Source organism: Pan troglodytes, chromosome 14 (assembly GCF_028858775.2).
Source record: "Pan troglodytes isolate AG18354 chromosome 14, NHGRI_mPanTro3-v2.0_pri, whole genome shotgun sequence".
Taxonomy (NCBI): Eukaryota; Metazoa; Chordata; class Mammalia; order Primates; family Hominidae; genus Pan; species Pan troglodytes.
Window position 1 is genome coordinate 24,592,475 of NC_072412.2, and position 12,810 is coordinate 24,605,284.

General features: G+C 45.3%; 1 protein-coding gene across 1 annotated transcript in view; it reads left to right on the top strand.

The window, feature by feature from the left end:
- Positions 1 to 12,810, top strand: part of ATP8A2 (ATPase phospholipid transporting 8A2) — a 648,977-nt gene that overhangs the window by 50,482 nt on the left and 585,685 nt on the right. The gene's annotated exons all lie outside the window — the stretch shown is intronic.

Sequence of the window (12,810 nt, forward strand, 5' to 3'; positions counted from 1 at the left end):
ATTACTATTCATGCTTTTAATAAAACAATGAACTTGACCTTCACACGAGTCAGCCTACATAACACACACAGAGAGGCTCTTTACAAGGAAGGATGTTTATTTGGAAATAGGCATTGCAATGGGAATGTACATGCCATAGTGAAAACTGTGGTGTATTCAGAGAGGTAAAGGGAAACCAAAGTTTTTAAAGGAAAAAACGAGGAGGATTACACAATCGTTTGAAATAGTTATCCTTGGCTACAAAGATCAGTAACAAGAGTGCTACCTGTCTGAGGTTGCACAGGCTGTTGCTGGGGCAAATGTCCTTACAAAAGTATTATTTTGTGTCAGGTTTTGATAGCTTTGTGCATGGTTGTGGTTTTTGCAGTTTTTGGTAATCGTTTTTGTTATCAGGCATACATGAATGACAGCCCTCTCTTCATGGCCTTCCTTGGCTCTATTTGTCAGGGTTATCTTAACATTAGTGACTCCATTTTGGTTCTGACAACTTTCACGTGTCTTCTTTCACTGCTCCACCCCCACCGTGGCATCATGACGGAAGGCATCAACTTCCACCCTCTGACTCTTGGACAGATGGGCACTGGCATCACTTGAGCTTCACTTTCAGTGCTCTTTCTAGGCCTTTTTACCCACACGTAGCCTTCCTTCATTTTAAAAAAAATTAATTAGATCAGATTAAACATTATTAGCAACTTTCTTTTTCTCTTAATGTATCTTTGATAGCTTTCCTTATTTGTATATGTCTACCCTATCTTAAAGCAGTATAATATATCTCATAGTGTGTGTGTACCAAGGCAATGAAATGAATCTGCATTAATAAACTTTTAGGATGTCTGGCTTTTACAAAGCTTGCTGAGTGATCCTTGGCCATGTGCATTTTTGTGTACATTTTCGAATATTTTTGTATGATAGAATTCTAAGGGTGGAATCGGGTTTTGAATTTTGTAGTACACTTCCATGTGATTTTTTTCTAAAAGCTGTACCAGTCTATATTTATATGACAATCTACGAGAGTACCCATTTCCACTTAGACAAAGCAGCAATGAATATCATCAGTCTTTTTAGGTTGTGCAATCTAAAGGATGTCAAATGTGTTTTTAATTCTTATAATTTGTGTATTACAGACTACTGTTAAGTTGAGCATCTTTTTATAAGTTCTTGGTCAATCTTATTAGTTGGAGATCAGATGTTTGGCATAGATCTTTCCTTACAACAATATAATTTAAGGTCTACTAGGGACTAGTAAGCGCTTGGGATTTAGAGATTAAGGAGGCTAAATGTCTCCCTTTAAGGAATCTACAAGCCAGTGAACAGCAATGAGGTGTGTACAAATAATTCTAACAGTGTGAGTTGTGTCCACTGACAGCGTGGGCAAAGTTTAAAGAGGGATGTGAGGATGAGGATTTCAGAGGGTCAGGTTTGAGCCAGGTTGGAAGATTTCTCCAGGTGGCAGATGGGGAGGGCCATCAACAATGTGAAATTGTCGGCACACGGTGTCTTAGAAAGGCAAGTTGTCCTGCAGGGCTTGGTGTGGGAAATGGAGCTGAGAAGGGGATCGTGGACCTTCTGTGACGTGCTCAGGAGAAGAAACCTCTTCTGTGGGCCCAGCAGAGGGTCTGGGAATCCTGTTCTCACTGCATAAAGTGCTTATTATTATCTGTTATAAATATGTGTTGACTGAAGGTAATGATTCCATGTTTCCACTCACCTGCTTGGCCCAATATCCATTCTTCCCATTCTTGTGTCCTTTCTTCTATAGCAGATCATTCTAACACATGGCAGTGTTGTTTCAGCCTTAGATTCTCTGTAATCACATCATCAACACAGGTGGGTTGGCGTTCCAGCCACCTTCCAATATAGGAGGAAGTTAATTGGTGATTCCCTTCTTCTCTCCTCTGAGTACTGCTCATGATCTCTGCAGGGACCTCTGAGCAAGATGTCTCGGTCATAGGCATATATTTAAGTCTAACTGCTGTTACGCTTAATAGAAAGTGGCTTGTAAAACACATTAAAATATTTACAGGGTTCCTTTGAAACATAGTGATAAAACACTCCACCAAACTTCTTTTTGGAAACAAGTTCACTTAAGCCATTCAATAAAGATGGCTTGGCCAGGCGCGGTGGCTCATGCCTATAATCCCAGCATTTTGGGAAGCCCAGGTGGGCAGATCACCTGAGGTCAGGAGTTCAAGACCAGCCTGGCCAACATGGTAAAAACCTGTCTCTACTAAAAATACAAAAATTAGCCAGGCGTGGTGGTGGGCGCCTGTAGTTCCAGCTACTTGGGAGGCTGAGGCAGGAGAACTGCTTGAACCCAGGAGACAGAGGTTGTAGTGAGCCAAGATTACACCATTACACTCCAGCCTGGGCGACAAGAGCAAAATTTGGTCTCAAATAAATAAATAAAGATGGCTTGATTTATGTCATTAAAGATGTTTCCTGCAAGTTTTCCTGATAGATCATGTGCATTTCAGTGATGACGGTGGAGGTTCATTTTGTTTTCTAGCTACTAGTGGTTTTTAAAGAGGTAACGACATGGCACATCACTTAAAAATGAAGAAATTGGCTGAAGTACACACCCTGAAATATATACTCTGTGTGTAAGTCTCAGCACATAGGCTACCCTCTTTTCTTATACTATCATTAGAGCACTTGGGTTCCATTACTGCTGTGTTTTGTATATACATTTTGCTTTTTACAGTGCCTCCGACTACTGTTCAAGATCAATTTGCTCCTATTTTTAATGCTAGAAGCTCCCCCCAGCACCCCCCAATGCCTGAAAAAAATTAACTAGGAAAAACATCAGCTTCTAGTACTGGATCTCTAGTACTTGCAAGATGTCATAAATTTGAAATCATACAGTATGCAGCCTTTTCAGATTGGCTTCTTTCTTTCTTTTTTTTTTTTTTTTTGAGATGGAGTCTCGCTCTGTCGCCCAGGTTGGAGTGCAGTGGCACAATCTCGGCTCACTGCAACCTCCGCCTCCTGGGTTCACACCATTCTCCTGCCTCAGTCTCCCAAGTAGCTGGGACTACAGGTGCCCACCACCACGCCCGGCTAATTTTTTGTATTTTTTTTAGTAGAGACGGGGTTTCACTGTGTTAGCCAGGATGGTCTCGATCTCCTGATCTTGTGATCCGCCCGCCTCCGCCTCCCAGAGTGCTGGGATTACAGGCGTGAGCCACTGCGCCCGGCCAGATTGGCTTCTTTCCCTTAGCACTATGCATTTAAGGTTCCTCTATGTCTTTTCATAGCTTGATAGCTCAGTCTTTTTATTGTGGACTAGTACTTCTTTGTCTGAATGGATGACAGTTTGTTTATCCACTCACCTACTGGAGGACATCTTGCAAGAAGCAACACCATGAAGACTGTAGAAAGATCAGTGGTTGCCAGGGGTTGGGGGAGGGAGAGATGAATGAGTGGAGCATTGTGTTAGGCTATTCTGGTGTTGCTATAAAGAAACACCTGAGACTGGGTAATTTATAGATAAAAGAGGTTTAACTGGCTCACAGATCCGCACACAGTACTAGAAGCATGGTGCCAGCATCTGCTTCTGGTGAGGCCTCAGGGAGCTGTGACTTATGGCAGAAGGGGGAGCAGGAGCTTGCCCATCACATGACAAGAGTAGGAGCAAGAGACACAGTGGTGGGGGAGGTGCCACACACTTTTAAACAACTAGTTTCACATGAACTCACTCATTAGCATGAGGGCAGCACCAAGCTTTGAGGGAGCCGCACCCCTAGACCCAAATACTTCCCACCAGGCCCCACCTCCAACACTGGGGATTGTATTTCAACATGAGATTTGAGGGGACAAATATCCAAACTATATGAAGCATGGAGGATTTTGAGAGCAGTAGAACTACTCTGTGTGATACCATTATGGTGGCTACATGTCATTATACACTTGTCCAGACCATAGCCTGTACAACACAGAGTGAACCCTAATGCCAACCATGGACTTTAGTTAATAATGTATCAGGGCCGGGCACGGTGGCTCATGCCTGTAATCCCAGTACTTTGGGAGGCTGACACGGGTGGATCACCTGAGGTCAGGAGTTTGAGACCAGCCTGGCCAATATGGTGAAGCCCTGTCTCTACCAAAAATATAAAAAAAATTAGCTGGGCACGATAACACATGCCTGTAATCCCAGCTACTCAGGAGGCTGAGAGAGGAGAATCGACTGAATCTGGGAGGCAGAGGTTGCAATGAGCTGAGATCCCTCCACTGCACTCCAGCCTGGGTGACAGAGCCAGACTCCCTCTAGGAAAATAATAATAATAACAATAATAATATATCAGTATCAGTTCATCACTTGTAACAAATGTAAAACACCAGCGCAAGATGTTAATAAAGGGGGAAAGCCAGAGGGGGTGTGAGGGAGTATGTGGGAACTCTCTACATCAGGGGTTCCCCCAACATAGGAACCAGGCTGCAGAGCAGGAGGTGAGCAGTGGGCAAGCTAGCACGTGAAGCCTTATCTGTATTTACAGCCGCTCCCCATAGCTCCCCATTACTGCCTGAGCTCCGCCTCCTGTCAGATCAGCGGCAGCATTAGACTGTGCATGTGAGGGATCTAGGTTGTGTGCACCTTATGAAAATCTAATGCCTGATGATCTGTCACTGTCTCCCATCACCCCCAGATGGGACCATCTAGTTGCAGGAAAACATGCTCAAGGCTCCCACTGATTCTATATTATGGTGATTTGCATAATTAATTCATTATATATCACAATGTAATAATAATAGAATAAGGTGCACAATAACTGTAATGTGCTTGAATCATCCTGAAACTATCCCTCCACGCCCGGGTCATGGGATAATTGTCTTACATGAAAGTGGTCCCTGGTGCCAAAAAGGTTGGCAACCACTATACACTAACTGCTCATTTTCCTGGGATCCTAAAACTTCTCTTAAAAAAAACAAACAAATGGCTGAGCACAGTGGCTCATGCCTGTAATCCCAGCACTTTGGGAGGCCGAGGCAGGTGGAACATGAGGTCAAGAGATCGAGACCATGCTGGCCAACATGGTGAAACCCCATCTCTGCTAAAAATAGGAAAATTAGTTAGGCGTGGTGGCAGGCACCTGTAGTCCCAGCTACTTGGGAGACTGAGGCAGGAGAATTGTTTGAACCTGAGAGGCAGAGGTTGCAGTGAGCTGAGATCGAGCCACTGCACTCCAGCCTGGTGACAGAGTGAGTCTCTGTCTCAGAAAAAAAAGAGAAAGCAAGTTGGCCGGGTGCGGTGGCTCATGCCTGTAATCCCAGCACTTGAGGGGCGGAGGAGAGCAGATCACTTCAGCCTAGTCCTTGGCAGCATGGCAAAACCCCATCTTTACAAAAATTACAAAAATTAGCCAGGCGTGGTGATGTGTGCCTGTAGTCCCAGCTACTCAGCAGGCTTAGGTGGAAGGATCGCTTGAACCTGGGAGGTTGAGCCTGCAGTCAGCTGTGATGGTACCACTGCACTTCAGCCTGGGTGACAGAGTAAGACCCTGTCTCAAAAAAAAAGTCTGTTAATTAACAAAATTAAAACTTAAAAAAAAGAAGTGGGCACATTTAACTGGTCCCATGACAAAAATATTTATGAAGCATGCCTCAGTTTCCAATCTTTGCTTCCTACAGAGTTCTGCACACTTGGTGCCACCATTACAACACCGACCACTACTTCTTGGTGTTAACTTGTTCTTTCAGTAAATGCGAATGGAGCACCGAATGCTAGATGTGCTGGGTTCGAGGATGAGCCATAGTGTCTACTCCTTGAGATCTTAGTCTATTGTGGGAAACAGACTTATGAACAGATGAATGGCACTTAAACCCCTGGGTGTGATATTTAAAGATATGAACAAAGTGCTGTGGGACCACAGGGAACACCGTCTCACCCTCCCTGCAGGAGTCAAGAGGAGCCTCTGAGAGGAGGGCATGTCTGACCTAGGTGTGTTTTAAGTGTGAGGAGGTGGCAAGGTGTGTGTTTGTTGGGGCAATGCTCGCAAGTGTAACAGACCCCCAAATATATAATGGCTCAAACACGTCAGCCTTACATGTTGCTCATAGAATGGCTCAGCAGGCAGCCCACTCGCAAGCAGGATTTGGGACCCCAGGGTCCTTCCAATGTTGCCTCATTTCTATGCATCAGCTGGAGAAAAAGGGAGAGAAGTGGAGGCAGCACAGAGGCATGATGGCCTCTGTCCAGCCTGGACATGTGTCACTTCTGCTCAAGTCCCCTTAGCAAGAGCTCACAGCACGACCCCAGAACAGGTCTGGGAAATGCCCCCAGCTAGGCAGCTGGTGACACTGCTCCAGGCCATGGAAAGGGAGGCTGAAGGTTCCTAAGAGGTAGTGAGTGCTCCCTGCCATACCAGGGGAAGTAGAGAGTTAAGTCTAAAGAAATAATCTAGTGGCCGGGCACCGTGGCTCATGCCTGTAATCCCAGCACTTTGGGAGGCCGAGGCGGTTGGATCACCTGAGGTCACATGTTTGAGACTAGGCTGGCCAACATTGTGAAACCTCATCTCTACTAAAAATACAAAAACATTAGTCCGGTGTGGTGGTGGGTATCTGTAATCTTAGCAACTTGGGAGGCTGAGGCAGGAGAATTGCTGGAACCTGGGAGGCGCAGGTTGCAGTGTGCCGAGATTGAGCCATTGCACTCCAGCCTGGGCCCATAACAGTGTGACTCCGTCTTAAAAAAAAAAAAAGAAAAAAAAAAGAAGTTATCTTGCATGTTCACTCTTTGGAAGGACTCTCCGAATTCTGGGGGATTCACCCCATTCTCCCCAAGAAGGAAAATGGTCAGCTGGATGGCTGGGTGGGTGGAGTGGAATAGTTCTTCATGCTGCAGTCATTTGTACCCTTGAACGTTTCCCTTTCAAGTGTATTAATTATTAAAGAAATGAGTCACCTTAATAGACTGCCACATAACGTGTGGGAAACCCGGTGGTTCCGCAGGCACTGGGTACCAGTGGGGAGATACACATTCCTCACAAGCTTGGGTGAAGTTGCTATTTGAGGGGGCAGGAGGTGTCCCTTTGAGCCTGGCAGGGAAAGGCCTTGTCTGATGCGCTGAGGCATTTAGGCTTCCTCATGTGGGCCAGGAGGAGGCCACAGCATTGGGCAGGGAGCGCTCTCCAGGGCTTGGAGCCAGGGGTAAGGCATTGGTGACAGGGAGGTGGCCTGGGCAGGAGTCAGCAGAGTGCAGTGGTCCAGGCTGGGAGGATGAGGTTCTGGAGGAGAGGGATGGCTGTGGGGATTTTGAGGAGGGGTTGGGCTTTTAGACAGTTTGGCAGTGAAACAAGGAAGGTTTAGGAGCCAGATATCACAGAGGGAGAAAATCAGTCATGGCTCTGATGTTTGGGTTTTGAGCCCTTAGATAAATAGTAGATTTGCAGAAAGGTAAACAATTCCATTCCAGTTTTAGAGACTGGAGGAGCAGTCAGGACCTCCAGGTGGAGGTGGCTAGTAAGCAGCTATAAATGTGGGCTCGGGTCCATGAGAGAGGTCCAGGCCCCAGCCTACCTCAGAAAAGGAGGCTGTGACCTCGGGCGAATGTGCAGCCTGAGACGGGGGCTGAAATGCAACTGTGGGGGGGTCTCCGGTAAGGGATGGACATGGAGGGGCCCGTGTGGAGGGGCAGGAAGGAAACAACCACAGTGTGAATTCCTAGAAGCCCAAATAGGGATTGCTGCAAGAATGGGGGATGCCAAATGCTACAGGAGTTTTGTAGGAGCAGGAGTGGTTGTGCATGGCTGGATTTGGCAAAGACTTGTCATTGACTTCGGCAGAGCAATTTCAGAAGATGGTAGCAGAAGATCACTGTAGTCGACTGAGGAGTGAATAATGATCAGACTAGAGGACAGTTTGAGATGTTTTGAGAGGCAAATGAGGGGATAGGTTTTTGTTGTTGTTGTTTGTTTTTGTTTTTGTTTTTTGAGACATAGTCTCACTCTGTTGCCCAGACTGGAGGGAAGTGGCGAAATCTCGGCTCACTGTAGCCTCCGCCTCCCAGGTTCAAGCGATTCTCCTACCTCAGCCTCCTGAGTAGCTGGGATTACAGGCGCCCACCACCATGCCCAGCAAATTTTTGTATTTTTAGTAGAGACAGGGTTTCACCATGTTGGTAAGGCTGGTCTCAAACTCCTGACCTTAGATGATCCACCCGCCTCGGCCTCCCAAAGTGCTGGGATTATAGGCGTGTGCCACCACACCCTGCCAAGGTAGTTTATAGTGGTCTCTTAAGCATGATTATAACTCAAGGGAAGAAACTGGTTAATATTGTCACTCCTTGTTTAAGTGGCTATTCCTTCCTAAAACACACACATGCACACACACACACATATATACACACACACACACATAATGAGTGTGTGTATATGGTCTGTCTTCTGGTTATTTTGATAACATAGCCTTTGAATGGATTAGAAAACCTCAACATTGTTAAGTACACATTTCTCTAAACAGATTTTATCTTATTTATTTATTTATTTTTTTGAGACTGAGTTTCACTTTTGTTGCTCAGGCTAGAGTGCAATGGCGTGATCTCAGCTCACCGCAACCTCCGCCTCCCAGATTCAAGTGATTCTCCTGCCTCAGCCTCCCGAGTAGCTGGGATTAAAGGCATGCGCCACCATGCCTGGCTAATTTTATACTTTTTAGTAGAGACGGGGTTTCTCCATGTTGGTCAGGCTGGTCTCAAACTCCCGACCTCAAGTGGTCCGCTCGCCTCAGCCTCCCAAAGTGCTGGGATTACAGGCGTGAGCCACCACACCCAGCTTCTCTAAACAGATTTTAATTGATGAATTCTAATAGTAACTTTTACTTCGGCGGCGGGGGGGGAATCTCATACAATTATGATGGAATGGGAATTGATTTTCTTTCCCCTGAGCTCTGGAAAACAATTTGAGATTATCCAATTCTAGCACTAGCTTGATTTCTTCTAACTAAGCAACCTTATTTTTTAATGTGAAAAAATTAATACGAGTTGCTTCTCTGTAAAGTGTGGGCTTGTATTATTTTTTAAAGCTTACCTCTTGATTAAAATATAAGCTACATACAGAAAATTATAGGAATTATTTTTTTTGTTTCCTGAGCTATAAATTACATACATTAAATTCATTTTAGTATATTCACAAAGGTGTGCAGCCATCACAATTATCTAGTTCCGAACATTTTCCTCACCCCTCAAAATAACCCCATACCTGTTAACAGTCACTCCCCTTCTCCCTGTCTCCCAGCTCCTGAAAATCACTAATCAACTCTCTGTCTCTAAGGATTTACCTATTCTGGGCATTTCCTTTAAATTGAGTCATATGGTGTGTGGCCTTTGTGTTTGGTTTCTTTTACTTAGTACAATATTTTCAGGGTCATCTGTGTAGTAGCTTGAATTAGAACCTTATTCTTTTATTTACTGATGAATAATATTCCATTTTACAGATATCCCACATTTTGTTTATCCGTGCATCAATTAATGACCATAATTGCTTTTTAATGTTTTCATTTTAAAGATCTGGGGCTTGATTTGTGCATGAAGAACGCTATGGTAGCCAGTATGAGCCCACCTCGCTCAGCACAGGAGCCAGGGCAGAGACAGCACTGGGGAGTTTGCCAGTTTACCTCGGAGGTCCTTGCGTGTCCACGTGTTTGGGTGCTGATGGCCAGAAGACAACTTTTGTGCCTCATCTACAGTGCTCCCCTAGGGAATAGGATGTCTCTGGGGACCCTGGCATAGAACAGAAACCCCAGCCACTGCATGTCAGGTGACATTCTTTCCTTGGGGATGTTTAGATTTGCATAAACACGGAGTGAGCGTTTTCTTCTGGTGTGAACCCTGACTTCTTTAGTTTGGGGGCTTTGATGGTTTCTACCAAAATCCTAGGGATGTGCTTGTGGGCTGGTGAGAGGGCTCAGAGCTCCTAGGCAGGGGCACCCCAGTTTTATGATGTTCCATGAATTGCTGCAAGCCTCTAGCCAGCTCATTTTCTTCCTGTCATTTTTTTTTTCTGCAGATGATACAACCATGTTTATAACCATGTTTACACTTCTCAAAGGGAAGCAGTCTCAGAAAAAACTCCCTTAGGATGCATAACTAGGTGAACTCCTGGATGTTTACATGTTCTCAAGTGGTAGATGTTCTTTCATGGAGCCTGGCTGTTTTTTTCAATGTATGTGTTTTATTTCTACTAGAACAGAGTTCATGAGAGGGTCAGTTTGTGACCCGTGCTTTCCGGCACATGTGTTGTCTAAAGAGACACAGCCACACATGGGGTTTTCTTGGCTCTGTGTGGAATGGGGAGTAGTTAGCTTCAGTGAGGCTCCTTATGTACTTTTCCACAGTTTGGAGAAATCTGAGTTAGTCTGCAGAATGGCTTCTATTTCTTTTAAATCTGATCTGTGGGAGCTGAGTTGTTGCAAGGTCTGTCTGCATTCCTAAGCCTTGGCACTCTGTCTTTCCACGATCACAGGTCAAAGGCATTTTCCCATAGGTTTCTTCCTGGATGAGTAGGGGATGGGAAAGGAGAGAAGGAAGTGTTATGGACTATCTCTGAAAATCGCAGTTGTGTCCTGAAATTCATTTCAGGTCTGTTTTTATTTTCCTTTTGTTTTGTTTTGTTTTTGAGACAGGCTGTCTTTCTGTCTCCCAGGCTGGAGTGCAGTGGTGTGATCATAGCTCACTGCAGCCTTGAATTCCTGGGCTCAACTGATCTTCTCACCTCAGCTTCCCAAGTAGCTGGGACTACAGGCGTGTGCCACCACTCATGGCTAATTTTTGTATTTTCTGTAGAGACGGGGGTCTTGCTTTGTTGCTGAGGCTGGTCTTGAACTTCTGGGCTCAAGCAATCCTCCTGCCTGAGCCTCCCAAAGTGTTGGGATTGCAGGTGTGAGTCACGGATCCTGACCTCAGGTCTGTTTTTCAAGTGCTGTTTGTATACATGGAAGTGAGTGCACATACTTCATTCTTGTGTTTCAGATGAAATGCTTAGTTCCACACACAACTATCCTGCATTAGAAATCACATGCTTCTGTTCACAGTAGCAAAGTCATAGAACCAACCTAAGTGCCCATCAACGGTTGACTGGAAAAGGAAATGTGGTATTTATACACCATGGAATACTACACAGCCATAAAACAGAATGAAATCATGTCCTTTGCAGCAACATGGATGGAGCTGGAAACCATTATCCTAAGCAAACTAACTCAGAAACAGAAAATATTGCGTGTTCTCACTGACAAGCGGGAGCTGAACAGTGGGTACACATGGACATAAAGATGGAAATAATAGATTCTGGGGGCTCCAAAAGAGTGGGAGTGCTGAGGCTTGAGAGATTACCTGTCAAGTACAATGTTTACTATTTGGGTAATGGGTATACTAGAAACCCAGTCCCCACCAGGATGCAATATACCCATGTAACAGACAAGCACATGTACCCCTGAATGTGAAAAAGAAGAAATCTCGCGCTTGTTGGGAGCAGAAGGGGAATATTGGTCATCCCCTCTGTGGTGCAAGGAATTCTTCACAGATGGTTAGCACTGAGGCTCTTGGTGCCTGTAGGTTGCATTCAGGACACTGACCCACAGTTTGTCATTTATTCAGGACTCATACCTGGGCTCCCTGCCTAAGGTGTGATGAGAAGCATGAGACTCTTTTTCTTATCCACTTTTTTTCTTTTCTCTCTTTTTTTTTTTTTGAGGCAATGTCTCTCTGTGTTGCGCAGGTTGGAGTGCAAAGGCGTTATCTTGGCTCACTGCAACCTCTGCCTCCTGGGTTCAAGTGTTTCTTGTGCCTCAGCCATCCGAGTAGCTGGGATTACAGGCGTGTGTCACTACACCTGGCTAATTTTTGTATTTTTAGTAGAGGTAGGGTTTTGCCATGTTGGCCAGTCTGGTCTCGAACTCCTGGCCTCAAGTGATCCACCTGCTTCGGCCTTCCAAAGTGCTGGGATTACAGGCGTGAGCCACTGTGCCTGGCCCCACTTTCTTTTCAAGCACAGTAGCTGCCCCATCACAGAATTAAAATACGATTCTTTTTTATTTTCCCGTGTTCCTCAGCACCCAGCCCCATGCATTCTATTGATGACTTGTCTCTCACTCTTTTTTCATTTTTGCACCACATGCTATAAGAGGTATGAAGTGCAAATAGGCTTGCTGCATACTTGGTATTTTCTCCAACATGCACGTGTTCTATTGGTACGGACATATCACTGCATTACTGACACAAGTATGGCTTGTGTAGCATTTCACATCTCATCTTGTCTCATCCCTGGATGATGATGGCGTTAATGAGAAAGAAACCATGGAAGTGCTTCAGGCCCTCTGCTCTTCTTGGGATCTATGCATCCGTTCTGTGCTGGGGCACCTTGAGTTCTTATGTGTTCATCTGCTGGAGACTGATAGAAAACAGCAGAAGCCTTCTGAACTCTAAGAGTTCCTGGGCATAGGAAATCTTTTTTTTTTTTTTGAGATGGAGTTTTGCTCTTTTGCCCAGGCCGGAGTGCAGTGGCGCGATCTCGGCTCACTGCAACCTCCACCTCCCAGTTTCAAGCGATTCTCCTGCCTCAACCTCCCAAGTAGCTGGGATTACAGGCACCCACCATCATACCTGGCTAATTTTTGTATTTTTCGTAGAGACGGGGTTTCACCATGTTGGTCAGGCTGGTCTCGAACTCCTAACTTCGTGATCCACCTGCCTCGGCCTCCCAAAGTCCTGAGATTACAGGCGTGAGCCACCGCGCCCGGCTGGAAATCTTTAATTATACAATCAATTAAATGATGTGGGCTATATCTGCAGGGAGAGAAAGCCAGTAAAGCTTAAGTTTT